Source organism: Rana temporaria, chromosome 9, assembly GCF_905171775.1.
Source record: "Rana temporaria chromosome 9, aRanTem1.1, whole genome shotgun sequence".
Classification (NCBI taxonomy): Eukaryota; Metazoa; Chordata; class Amphibia; order Anura; family Ranidae; genus Rana; species Rana temporaria.
Window position 1 is genome coordinate 44,331,980 of NC_053497.1, and position 14,926 is coordinate 44,346,905.

Sequence of the window (14,926 nt, forward strand, 5' to 3'; positions counted from 1 at the left end):
CCCTCATCACGGATCGCTCCCGAAGGTAAGACGCCCGCCGCATGTAGCGGGGGGGGGTCCCGATCGGACCCCCGACCCGCAAGAAGGCAGGGACGTACATTTACGCCCATATGCCTGTACGTGCCATTCTGTGGACGTTCATATACATGCGGTGGGCGTTGAGCGGTAAAGGGGTTGTAAAGGAATTTTTTTTTCTCCTAAATAGCTTCCTTTACTTTAGTGCAGTCCTCTTACCTCATCCTTTCATTTTGCTTTTAAATGTCCTTATTTCTTCTGAGAAATCCTCACTTCCTGTTCTTCTGTCAGTAACTCAACACCATAATGCGAGGCTTTTTTCCTGGTGTGGAGAAAGCCTCTTGAGGGGGGAGGGGGCGAGCAGGAATGTCAGGACGCCCACTAACACACAGCTCCTTTCTCTATCTGCAAAGTAGAGTGTCCTGACTTGCCTGCTCGCCCCCTCCCCCCTCAAGAGGCTTTCTCCACACCAGGGACACACAACTACGGTGTCAGTAGGGCAGTGGACGGTGTCGGTAGTTTTTTATTTATATAATTTTTTAATTATTTTTTACAATTTACCGTAGTTTTTTTTATTATTTTTTACAATATAATTTTTTATTATTTGTTAACAATTTTTTTTAGGATCACTGTTGGGGGGGGTTCTTTGACGTATCAAGGGTCTAAATAGACCCTTGAGATAGAGAAAGGAACTGAGGACAGAGCTTTCCCAGTCCCTTTCTCCTCAGCCGCAGCTGCACTGGACAGTGAAAGAATGGGAAGTGCTCTATGCTGAGCAGCAAAGTTTACTATGCTTCAGTTAAGAATGAACACAGGAGCAATCAGTACAGATCACTCACTGTGGTGTTCATTCAGAAAAGGAAGGGGCTGGTAAATAAAATATTTACCGACCCCCCTTCCCCTGCTCTCAATCCTGAAAAAAGAGGGAAGCTGGCAGCACTGCAGGGGGGGTTGACGGGGTACCAGGAAGCATAGGGAATCTGTACTGCACGGGGTGATTAGGGTGTGCTCACCTATGGGTTTAACTAATCATTTTTTGTATAATTTCCTCTTTAAAACCACTTGTCGACCTTCTAACTGTATATGTACATCATTACTTTGACATTAAATACTGTTATGGCAGCAGCTAGCTGCCATAACCCTGATATTTTTGTATTTTTTATTTTTTTTGTTAGGCGGCAGGCTTTCCCATAAAAGTGATTCCAGCAGCATTTATCCTTCAAATACAGCTGATCACAGATTGGGGTAAAGAGCCAATCACAACGGCTCTTTATCATGTGACCAGCTGTGTCCAATCACAGCTGATCAGTGTAACCAGGATTTGATGGTTATCGACAATCCTCTCCTCGCGCTGACAGCACGTGAGAAGAGGAGAGATGATAAGCAGCCATCCACACAGGGGACATCTACACTGATCATCAGGGCACTGATCAGTGTCCTGATGATCAGTGCAGCCCCAACTGTGCCCACCAGTGCTGCCAATCAGTGCCCACCAGTGTTGCCAATTGGTGCCCACCAGTGATGCCTATCAGTGCCTATCAGTCATGCCTCTCATTGCCGCCTATCAGTGCCCATCAGTTCCACCTATCAGTTCCCATAATTGCTGCCCATCAGTGCCGCCTCATCATTGCCCATCAGTCTAGCATATAAGTGCACATCAGTGAAGGAGAAAAATAACTTAATTACAACATTTTATGTAGCACTACCCCAGGGCTGGACTGGGACAAAAATTTGGCCCTGGACTTCATCCAGACCGGCCCACTTTAATTTTGCAAACACGCACAAAAACAGTATTTAAACTATACGCAATTGTGCAAAACATAAGTAAAAACATTCCACTATTGGACATAGGTCAAAACATATCTGTCCTCCAAGTTTTACAACATTTATTTATTTTTCTGTATGAAAATGTGTTAACTGAAAATATAGTCCAACTCCTCACTCACCTCTTCTCCTCTGTATTTTTCTCCTCCTTCTCACATCACTGCATGAAGTGGGAGGGCTAACATCATGTAGGAACATTGCTACAACCTCATTGGCTGGAATTTCAGAAACCGGCATTGCTGCACAGCCATTGGCTGCTTTTGCCGAGGCTGATCCGGGTTGCGTACTATGAAGTGAGGTGATGGACAGTGTGGATGACAGGTCTCTCCTATACCGGCCGGCTGGACATACCTATTTCTGGCGCCGCCACATGAGTGTGGTCATCTTACTAACTACTCCCCTTTACAAATGTTTCTAAGGCAGCCACACCAGTGCCCATTAATGCAGCCTGATCAGTGCCCATCAGCGCAACCACATCGGTGCTCATTAATGCAGCCACACCAGTGCCCATTAATGCAGCCTGATCAGTGCCCATCAGCGCAACCACATCGGTGCTCATTAATGCAGCCACACCAGTGCCCATTAATGCAGCCTGATCAGTGCCCATCAGCGCAACCACATCGGTGCTCATTAATGCAGCCACACCAGTGCCCATTAATGCAGCCTGATCAGTGCCCATCAGCGCAACCACATCTATGACCATTAATGCAGCCACACCAGTGCCCATTAATGCAGCCTGATCAGTGCCCATCAGCGCAACCACATCGGTGCTCATTAATGCAGCCACACCAGTGCCCATTAATGCAGCCTGATCAGTGCCCATCAGCGCAACCTCATAAGTGCCCATCAACGTTAGTCCTCCCCAGTACCTTGTCTGCACAGCTGCTTCTATCTAGGTCCCGGGTACAGTGCTTGTCCTTGTCGGTACAGAAACGTTTCTGCAGCATTGAAAGTCCCTTAGAGCACAGTGGCCTCCATCATCTGTAAATGGAAGAAGATTCTTCCTAGAGTGGGTTGCCCGGCCAAACTGAGCGATCGGGGGAGAAAGGGCCTTAGTCAGGGAGGAGACCAACAACCCGATGGTCACTCTGACAGAGCTCCAGCATTTCTCTCTGGAGAGAGGAGAACCTTTCTGAAGAAAAAACATCTCTGCGGCACTCCACCTATCAGGCCTGTATAGTAGAGTGGCCAGACGGAAGCCACTTCTCAGTAAAAGGCACATGACAGCCCGCCTGGAGTTTAAAAGGTACCTAAAGGACTCTCAGACAATTTCTCTGGTCTGATGAAACAAAGATTGAGGGCCAAATCTTCAAAGGAGATGTTCAGCCTGCGTATCCCTGTGCCTATCTTTGGAAACGATCCTCAGAAGGATTTTTCCAAAGATAGGCAGAAGATCCGACATCTGTAATAGACTTACACTGTCGGATCTTAGGATGCAGTACCGCATCCCCCGCTGGGGGCATTTGGAGTCTAAATGCCGCTTTGTGTATGCAAATGAGTACTTGGGCAGATCCACAAAGCTTTTTAGCTTTGTGTTTTCTGCGTAAGTTACGTTTTGCATGCGTAAAATTAGGGATGCTTTTACAAGGCCTAAACTGTTTAGACCTTGTAAAAACAAACCTTTTTTTTGATCGCCGCGATTTTTTTTAAATTTCGAATTTTTTTTCCCGGCGCGTAACTTTTTTTTTACCCGACGCAACTTTATTGTCCCGTCGCGATCCACAAAGCCCGGCGTAAAGTACGTTCGCGCGATGCACGTCGGGAAAAATGATGTCACACGCATGCGCCGAACGTCCGGCGCGGGAGCGCGCCTCATTTAGATAGGAATCGCCCCCTCGATCAGACGACCGCCTTGCGACGGAGGCACTTAAGTTACACGGCGTGTAATTTCTAGGTAAATGCTTTGTGGATCGGGCACTTAGGTAGAAATTTAACGCCTGTGTAACTTAACTGCTGAAAGTTAAGTTAGGCAGGTTTTTTGAGGATTTGGCCCTGAATTCTTTGGCCTGAATAGCAAGTATCATGTCTAGAGGAAACCAGGCACCGCTCATCACATGACAAAATGGGGAAATACTTTTGCAAGGCACTGTACGTGTTCCAAGCTTGTAGCATCATACTTAAAATGACTTGAGGCTGTAATTGGTGCCAAAGGTGCTTCAACAAAGTATTAAGCAAAGGCTGTGAATTTTTTATTTATTTTTTTATATAAATTTGCAAAGATTTCAAACAAACTTCTTTCACGTTGTTATTATGGGGTATTGTTTGTAGAATTGTGAGGAATGTACAGAGAGGACCTCCCTGACTTCTCCAGAAGCAATTATGTGGTTCAGAACCCAACAGCTCTATGTAGAGGTTTGCCTAGGAAGGTGGGACCCTCTCCAGCGGGATGTGTAAGTGTTCAGGAATGTCAGCTAATCTGGCCTGATTGCTCAGGACAAGTGCACTCCTGTCTTCCAACTCTTTTTACATGCCAAAGGGATCTCTCATACAAAATGCCATCAAGCAAAAAAAATAAAATAAAAAAAAAGGAGGTTCAGTGTCTTTATAAGTAGGCACATATATATATATATATATATATATATATATATATATATATATATATATATATATATATATATATATATATATATATATATATATAAAAAATAGTTTGAGTGGGATCACCCTTCCCCCTCATTATGTTATAACTTAGCAGGTCCAAACCAGCAGGAATTATTATTTTTTTTGGACTCGGGTTTACTTTTCCCATCATCATAGTGTGCAACTCAATCAGTTTACTGTGATAGACTGAACAGTGGGGGTGATTTACTAAGAAGAAGGCACTGCACCAGTTCATACATTAATTGTAAAAAGTATTTTTTCGAACGTGCGAACTGGCACACATTGAAGCGCAAATAGTAATAATAAATACCTGCATATGTTAACTACAACTGTCGCTAGGGTAACTGCGGTTTTCTCATTGATAATAGCGCACGCCCAATACAATTGGTTCATTTTTATCTCATTGGACGTGTCTTGTTAGACAATTAGTAGGTGTTCTCAGTTAAAGCGGGGCTCCACCCGAATTTTAAGATAATCATAATATTACTGCTGCTACTAAACAATGCCCAAACGGATATTTTTATTTATCAAAAATTTACAGTACCAGATATCTTATGCCTCCTTCCGGTCTGCAGACTTCGGGTTTTTCTCGGGTTGTTCTTCATTTCCTGGACCGCGCAGTGTGTTCTGGGAGATTGTGTTCAGATTCTGGCCTGTTATAGGAAACATCGCGCGATTTCGGGGATCAGGAAGTGACGCGCGACATTATTCTATGAGGCTGGGTTTACATCAGGGGAGGTAACGCCTGCCGTTGTTATGGCAACAGAGACGCATCACCGCAACCAGGAAGTCCCTGCTGGTGGGATTCTAATGCCCACAGTGAAAATGGCAACGGAGGACACAAAGAAATATAAGTCTATATTGCAGACGGAAAGGCGTGGACGTTGGACACGAGAAACGTAAGTTTATTTAGGCATCGCTATTGGCTATTTAACTACCCCCCAAAAAAAAACGAATCTGCATGGGAGATCCGCTTTAATTACCCTTTTGATGCTAATCTCATTCCTATGACTTCTAATATATATTTGAAATGTTTTATTCTTTTTTTTTTTTTACCCAAATTTTTGAATACATTACAAAGAACAGAGATATGTTTCTAAACCCAATAAATTAATTTTTTTAGATCTTGATCTTTAACCACTTCAATACTGGGCATTTTCACCCCCTTCCTTCCCAGACCAATTTTTAGTTTTCAGCACTGTCGCACTTTGAATGACAATTGGGCGGTCATGCAACACTGTACCCAAATTACATTTTTATGTTTTTTTTCCCCACAGATGGAGCTTTATTTTGGTGGTATTTGATCACCTCTGCGGTTTTTATTTTTTGCGCTATAAACAAAAGAACGGCGACAATTTTGAAAAAAAACACTATTTTTTACTTTTTGCTATAATAAATATCACTTTTTGCTATAATAAATATCACTTTTTGCTATAATAAATATCACAATTAAAAAAAAAAATAATAATAATTTTCTTAGTATAGGCTAATCCGTATTCTTCTACATATTTTTGTAAAAAAAATTGCAATAAGCGTATATTGATTGGTTTGCGCAAAAGTTATAGCGTCTACAAAATAGGGGATAGAATTATGGCATTTTTTTTTATTGTGACTGCGACATTGCAGCGGACACATTGGACACTTTTGACACATTTTTGGGACCATTTGCATTTATGCAGCTATCAATGCTATAAAAATGCATTAGATTTAGTGCAAGAGCCTGTTTGATTTCCTATAATTTGAATTAATTGTTCAAGTGTGTCTTCCTATTACCTATTTTTACCTTAGTTTTTGTCCTAAGGGCTTATCTTTGAACACTATAAGGTCATTTATCACTGTATTGTAGTGTGTTCACTGTTTAGGATACCTTTTGAGTATCATAAGGATATTTATTTATCCATCTAGTAACTCCACCCATTTTGTGTTTACATATATGGGAGTCTTCGATTGGACACTCATATTATCACGTCACAGTGTGTTATTAGATTTGTTAGGTATATAATACATTACCTTAGGGGTGTTACATTCCCTTTGACACAGTATTTAGAACCCGCTTGGTTGCGGATTTCACATTGGCGCTGCCTACTCTCTCTTTCTTTTTTTGTTTTAGGATAAGCGCAATATATAAACTTTTTAATTTTCACTTGTATTTTCCAAACGATATTATTTGGCCAATTTACAAGGCACATGAAAAAACACCTTTTTTCAAGACATGCTAGAGTGATCAGGAATCTTCAAACTATGGCTCTCCAGCTGTTGCGGAACTACACATCCCATGAGGCATTGTAAAACTCTGACATTCACAGACATGACACAAACAGTCCTTTCCCATAGTTGAATCCTCTAGGTCAGGGGTCTCCAAACTGCGCCCCGAGGGCCAGATGTGGCCATTTGCTAGCCTTTATCCGGCCCTTGGGGCACTATTCCTCCCACTGACACTGTTTTCCACTGATACCAACGATGGGATACTATTCCTCCTACTAATACCAATAATGGGGCACTACTTCTTTTACTGACCACCAACCCCAAAGCCATATTTATTCTCACTGATGCTGGGCTCGGCACATTTTCTACCCCTGCTGGCCACAATCCCGGCCCTCCTAAAGTCTGAAGGACAGTAGGCCCTTTGTTTGAAAAAGTTTGGAGACCCCTGCTCTAGGTAATGGAACAAGCAAAGTCTCCCCTTTTTTCTGCGTTGCTAGGGGCAACGGTCAGCAGGTTAACCGTGAAGGTGGATCTTGTGGGACCTCCAAATGTAGCGATGGCCCAGCAGGGTTGCTACGTATTACAGCATCCACACATTTCACTCTGTTGCCAGACATCCATTAGACACACTCCTTTAGTCTATGAACAGTCTCTTGCTTGTTTTTTATTTTATTTTTTATTAGGGGTTTGAACTTGGTTGGGGGGGGAAAGGGACATGGGATGTCCGTAGGATAAATTAGTACTTTGTAGATTAAAGTAACTGTGTCACACTTCTCAGTAGAACAAGATGGACGACCCTAAACTTGACAGTCTTTTACCTTGGAACACTTCTTCCTCAGCACATATCTCGACAGACTGTTACCTCAGAACACTTCTTCCTTCAGCATCCTACTTTACTGTCCAAGTCTATTACTCCTGTCATTCCAGAACATGACTAGGCCTCACTCTGAGTAAGTCCCAGTATATTTACTTGATGACCCTTTGTAGGCCGGGGCCTGCAGTACCCCTTTGTGGCAGCAACCGATTTACTTTAGAAAAATAAATGGTGATGGACTACTGATCCCAGCAAGTCCGACTTGCAATCCCCTCCAGCTCCTGTTCCAGGACACCTCTCCATGACCGTGTAAGAAGAGGCCCCCTCCCAGCTCCCAAGCTCCCCGCCTGAGGTACACCCCCCCCCCCCCCCCAGAAAGAGATTCCCTCAGGCACGACTGTCTAATGATCCATCATCCAGTTCACCCAGCCGACAACTTCTCCCCCAGCAGGCTGACCATGGGTATATGTAGGATGCCTGCCCCCTGCCAATCCTAGTTGGGGATTGGTCAGAGCTCCTCAAATGCACCCCATGTCACTCCAGCTCTCTGCCCTGCCAATTTTCCAGAACATTCTCCCTGGAAACAGAGGAGGCGCCCAAGAGCTGACGTACATGTCCGTCACCTACTGCTACACTAAATCACTCCCCTGCCCCCAGATCAAAAAAGGCCTAAAATGTACCTGCACTGGCAGCTTACACAAAAAACCCTTACACTCAGCACCTACCTAAGGTAGAGGGTGCTACACTTATATAGATATATCTACACACACACACACACACACACTGAAGCAGGAAGCAATATACAGTGGCCTGGAAGTGTATCTGTATACAATAAGTAGGTGTGTGTTTTGAGGCCGCATTTGGGGCACAGTGACAGCACGTGGGGCACAGTGGGAGCGTTTGATGGGCACAGTGGCTGTGTTTGCTAAAGTGGCTGCAATTTATGTTTTTTTTTTTTCCAGAATTTTTTAGTTTGTTTGTGCTCTCCCCCCCCCCCCCCCCCCCAAAAAGAAATTTGAGCACCAGCCGCCGCTGCTGTCGGAGGTACTTTAGGACTGAGGCTGAGAACCACTAAAATGGAAAATGTAATACTTGCCTCTCTGTAATTTTCCTTTCCTGTTGCCTATCCATGGCAGCATCCGCACAATCCATGCATATGCTACCATGAAAGCACCAGGAAAATAGCTTTTAGACAAATCACACCTTTTTTTGGTTTTGCCATGCCAATCAGCCTAGTTGAGCTGCAGCTGTGAAATCCGTTGCATGATAATTGTTTAGGGTGGGGTATCCAAGTAATGCATTTTACCTTTTATCAAGCATTTGACTTGCGGTTGCAGTGACGCCCTATTGACCTGAATAGGCTAGTTTGACAGGCAGTGCTGTCAACTCGTAATGCTGTGTTTAATTTGCACACCATGTAGATAGCACCCCTCCCCCCACAGGCTGTATAGGTGGGCAGTAAAACTATTGCTCAACTGCTTGTTTTTACCACCCCTGGCTGCCTGTGGGAAAGAAGCCTAAGGCCGGCCATACACAGTTCAAATCTCGGCCGGTTCAGCAGGATCCAGCGATTCGAACCATTAACCACTTCAGCCCCGGAAGATTTTACCCCCTTAATGACCAGAGCATTTTTTGCAATTCGGCACTGCGTTGCTTTAACTGACAATTGCGCAGGTGTGTGACGTTGTCCCCAAACATTTACGTAATTTTTTCCCCCACAAATAGAACTTTCTTTTGACCTCTGCGGTTTTTATTTTTTGCGCTATTAACAAAAAAAGAGCGTCAATTTTGAAAAAAAAGCTATTTTGTTTTACTTTTTGCTATAATATCCCCAACAAAAATATATATTTAGAAAAAAATAATTATTTTGCAGTTTAGGCCGATGTGTATTCTGCATATTTTTGGTAAAGAAAATCGCAATACGTGTACATTGACTGGTTTGTGCAAAAGTTATAGCGTCTAGAAAATAGGAAATAGATTTGTCATTTTTTATTAGAATTTGTTTTTATTAGTAATGGCGGCGTCCTGCATTTTTATTTTTATTTTATCGGGACTACGACATTGCGGCGGACAAGTCGAACACTTTTGACACCATTTTGAGATCAGTGACATTTATACAGTTATCAGAGCTACAAATAGCCTCTCATTACTGTGTAAATGTCACTGTCAGGGAAGGGGGGGGGGGGGCGATTAAGGGGTTAAATGTGTTCTAATTGTAGGGGTGATGGGCTATCTAGGACATGACAGAAATCACTTCTCCCGATGTCTGGGAGCAGTAGATCCCTGTCATGTCACTAGGCAGAACAGGGAAATTGCTTATTTACCCATTGCCTCTCCTCATCGCGTTCGCGGGCCACCCGTAGACATAGAGTCCACGAACTGGCACATTCCCACCGTGTGGTGGTCGGGAAGCAGTTAAGGGGTAGGCTGAATGTACCAAGTTAGATCCCTTTCACACTGAGGGCGTTTTGCAGGCGCTATAGCGTTAAAAATAGCACCTGCAATCCACCCTTAAACAGCTGCTCTATTTACTCCAGTGTGAAAGCCTGAGGGCTTTTACACTGGAGCAGTGCGCTGGCAGGGCGTCAGAAAAAGTCCTGCCAGCAGCTTCATTGGAGCGCATTAGCAGTGGTGAACTCTCCGCTGCTAATGCGCTCCTGCCCATTGAAATCAATGCCTGTAGCGGCGCATTGCGGGCGGTTTTAACCCTTTCTCGGCCGCTAGCGAAGGGGGGGGGGAGGGGTTAAAAGCGACAAAAATGGCCAAAATGCACCACAAATCCAACAGTAAAATAGTGGCTATTTTACCGCCGACGCTATGTGTGAAAGGGCTCATACTTGATCGATCAACTTAAGTACAACCAGCCTGCCGGATTCGCTTGTAATTATCGGTAGAGGTTGCTATAGCTGCTAGTGATAATAACTGTCTTCTCCAGCCCCTCCCCCCACCTGCCGGGAGAAGACAATTGTGTTGTGTTTATGGGGGAACCATGCACATTTCATGGTTGCAGGAAGGAAATTTGCACCATGTATGGGCAGCCTAAAGCCTGGTACACACGATCAGATTGTTGGCCAACCAAGCGTCTGATTTTTGTCAAAAGGGCGTGTGTCTGGATCTTGTTTTGCATACTAACGGTACACAATTGTTGGCCAACAAACAAGAACGTAGTGACATACTATGAGAAATGTAAGCTCTTGAGCGCCACCTTTTGGGTGCTAATTTCATGTTTGGTGAGCATTGATTCCGAGCATTCGTATTTGTACTTTCAACTTTTGTGTGACGGACTTGTGTACTGACCATCAGAATATCTGACAACAGACCGTTGTCTGACAAAAATTTACTAGCATGTCATCCAGCATTTGTTGGCAGAAAGTTGGGCAATAATTGTCAAAAAGAGCGTACTAACGGTCAGATTTTAGGCCAACAGTCTGTCATCAGACGATCCCCTGCAAACAATCGTATCGTGTTTGAGGCTTAAGGCTCCATACACACAATAAGCTAGAAAAACGCTGGATAAAAAATAGCTGGATGAAAAAAGCGCTGGACAAAAATCTTCTTTTTTTTTTTTTTTTTCTGCTCCTAGATGCTTCTGGACTGAAATAGCTGATGCTAGGAGCATTTTTTTTTTTTACCTAGGTTGCGTGGAACCCAAGGATGATGAAGGGATTTTGTGTGACACTAAAGAGTCTACAATTCGGAATATGAAATATGATGAAAATATATACAAGCACTAGCAGTTTGTGAAGATCAAATACAATTTCTAGAGAAATAAGAAAAAGAATCACTGAAAATAAGATTCTGTCCTTGGAAATGGGTAAAATAACTAGAGGTGCCAAAGAGGCCCCAGGAATAGGGTGACCAGACAGCCCCAGTTTCAGGGGACAGTCCCCGGATTGAGGACACTGTCCCCGGATTGGATTTGAACAGGGGCTGGGGCAATTTCAAAGACATTCAGTGCAGAATAAAAAAAAAAATCTGAATTGCACACCTCCACTTTGCCGCTCCTACTAGCTTGGGGGGGGGGGGGGGGGGGGTGTATATGTTCCCATTATCTGTGCCCCTTTCTGATGATCATGTGCTGGTCGGAGGGACCATTTCTTCAGTTTCGGGCACATGCCCATTCCGCTCCACTTCTGTTCTTCTGCCTTGGCTCAAGTCCCGGCCAGCTGCCTGGTGGTGGGATCTTCCTCTGCACCCCATCCAGTAGTAGCCGGGGGCCCGGAGAGTGAGACTTGACAGGCTGTGAGGCAGGCGGCGACGGGCAGGAAGTCCCTGATTGCTGCCACTACTAGTAAAAAAAAAATATGTCCCCGGATTTCATTTTAAAAATCTGGTCACCTTACCCAGGAAGCTATGCTCGCACTTCTTGTGCTCCCCAGATACTGGGGCTGTAGGGGTAAACCTCTTGTGAAGGGTTTGCTTCTTGGCGTGCTTTGTCCTATTTGAATAAATTGTGCTTGCATGAGGGCTGGGACAAGGGCAGGAGGGGTGGCTGCCATGGGCATTGTGGTATCATGTGAGGTGGGAGCTTCTCAGCGCATCTGCGTGTAAGTGTGTTGAAATTCTACCCGTTAGGTGCTGTCCCAGGATGGGAGGGTAAGTGTTCATTTCTTTCTTGTTCTTTGGTTGGGGCGGGGGTTTAGGGTTACCACATCATCTCTAATACAGGACACACAGGTTCTGTGGCTGATTAAGGTGTAATTAAACTCACTTGTTGCCTTATCTGCTTTAAATCAGCCGCAGAACCTATAATTCATATGTGTCCTGGATTAACCACTTAAAGCGGAGGTCCGCCTAAAAATTATTAAAAGGCAGCAGCTACAAATACTGCAGCTGCTGACTTTTAATAAATTGACACTTACCTGTCCAGGGTGCCCGCGATGTCGGCAGCCGAAGCCGAGCAATCGCCCGGCTCTCGGCTGCCCCCGCCGACATCCTCGGTGAGGGAATCAGGAAGTGAAGCGATGCGGCTTTACTGCCCGGTTCCCTACTGTGCATGCGCGACTTGCACGGTGCGTCCTTACTGGTCCCCGCTGTCTCCTGGGACCAGTGTGTTTCCCAGAAGACAGCGGGGGGAGCGGCGTGAGTCTATGCCCGGAAATGGGTGCAAATTCCTGTATTATAGGTATCTGCACATCCCCCCCCCTGAAAGGTGCCAAATGTAACACCGGAGGGGGGAGGGTTCTGAAAAGCGGAGGTTCACTTTTTGTCTGGACCTCCGATTTAAGGACCAAGACTTCTTCTGAGATTTGGTGTTTACAAGTTAGAGTTTTTTTTTTTTATAGAAAATTACTTGGAATCCACAAACATTATATATATTTTTTTTCTAACACCCTAGACCTAGAGAATAAAATGGCAGTCGTTGCAATACTTTCTGTCACACCGTATTTGCGCATCGGTCTTACAAGTGCACTTTTTTTAATTAGAAAAATAAGACTGTAAAGTTAGCCCAATATGTTTTTATATTGTGAAAGATAATGTTACGCAGAGTAAATTGATACCCAACATGTCACGCTTCAAAATTGCGCCCGCTTGTGGAATGGCGACAAACGTTTATCCTTATAAATCTCTATAGGCGATGTTCAAAAAATTCTACAGGTTGCATGTTTTGAGTTACAGAGGAGCTCTAGGGCTAGAATTATTGCTCTCGCTCTACCGATCGCGTGTGGTTTGAACACGGTTTTCACTCACGGTATGTGTTCGCTTCTGCACGCGAGCTCGGTGGGGTGGGTCGTGCTTAAAAAAAAAAAAAATGTTCTTATTTATTTTACCTTTTTTATTTTTACACTGTTCTTTTAAAAAAAAAATTGTCTTGCTTTTATTCCTATTACAAGGAATATAAACATCCCTTGTAATAGAAAAAAAGCATGACAGGACCTCTTAAATATGAGATCTGGGGTCAAAAAGACCTCAGAACTCATATTTACATTGAAATACAATAAAAAAAAATGTCCCTTTAACCACTTCAGCCCCGGACCATATTGCTGGCCAATGACGGGCCACTTTTTGCGATTCAGCACTGCGTCGCTCTAACTGACAATTGCGCGGTCGTGCGACGTGGCTCCCAAACAAAATTGGCATCCTTTTTTTCCCACAAATAGAGGTTTCTTTTGGTGGTATTTGATCACCTCCTGCGGTTTTTTTATTTTTTGCGCTATAAACAAAAATAGAGCGACAATTTTGAAAAAAAATAATATTTTTTACTTTTTTGCTGTAATAAATATCCCCCAAAAATATAAAAAAATATAATTTTCCTCAGTTTAGGCCGATACATATTCTTCTACATATTTTTCATAAAAAAAATTGCAATAAGCATTTATTGATTGGTTTGCGCAAAAGTTATAGCGTCTACAAAATAGGGGATAGTTTTATGGCATTTTTATAAAAAAATTTTTTTACTAGTAATGGCGGCGATCAGCGATTTCTATTGGTACTGCGACCTTATGGAGGACACTTTTGACACATTTTTGGGACCATTTGCATTTTTATAGCGATCAGTGCTATAAAAATGCATTGATTACTATAAAAATGTCACTGGCAGGGAAGGGGTTAACACTAGGGGGCGAGAAAGGGGTTAATTATGTTCCTTAGGTGTGTTCTAACTGAAGGGGGGTTGGACTGACTAGGGGAAATGACAGATCGCTGTTCATACATTGTATGAACATGCGATCAGTCATTTCTCCCCCTGGAAGGACCGGGAGCTGTGTGTTTACATACCCAGCCAGGAAAAGGATCCGATCGCCTCTGCCACTACCCATGGCTCTGGTAAGTACGGAGGGCACTGGAGCACAGCGGGATGTGCCCTCTCCCGCCGCCGATTAAAAGTGATCTTGTGGTGAATCCGCCGCAGAGACCACTTATATCTGAAAGCGGACCACCCGGTAAAGAAGAGGATAACAGGGTTATGGCAGCTAGCTATTCCTTAATTTAGCGACGTATAACGACGGCGGGTGGTCCGTAAGTGGTTAAAGGAATGATGTGGCCACCCTAGGCGGGGTTGCCCTGGAAAATGCCACTTTGGGATCCCTGATCATACATGGATTCCTTGGTTGGAGAATAGCCTGCATCCAATTCGCAATAGCAGGAGAGTGTGACTGGCTCTCTCCGCAGCAGGTCCTGTGCGTCTCTTGGTCCGAATTCAGCCAAAAATTTGGTCTGGAATCGGACCTGAAACGGTAAACCAGGACGCACCGGACCCCTGCTGTGAGCCAGATGCTGTGATGCGGTGATGGTGTGAACCCAGCCTCAGTCATTTTTCATCTTTCCATCTATTCCACCTATTAATTCTTCTGCCTTTGATGTTTTAAAGGGGTTGTAAAACCCTCAAGGTTTTTCACCTTAGTGCATTCTATGCATTAAGGTGAAAAACCTGCTGTAGTGCAGTAGTCCCCCAGAGCCCCCCTTTTACTTACCTGAACCCAATCTTTTCAGTGACTAGAACGAACGCCCAGCAGCTCCAGCCACTGT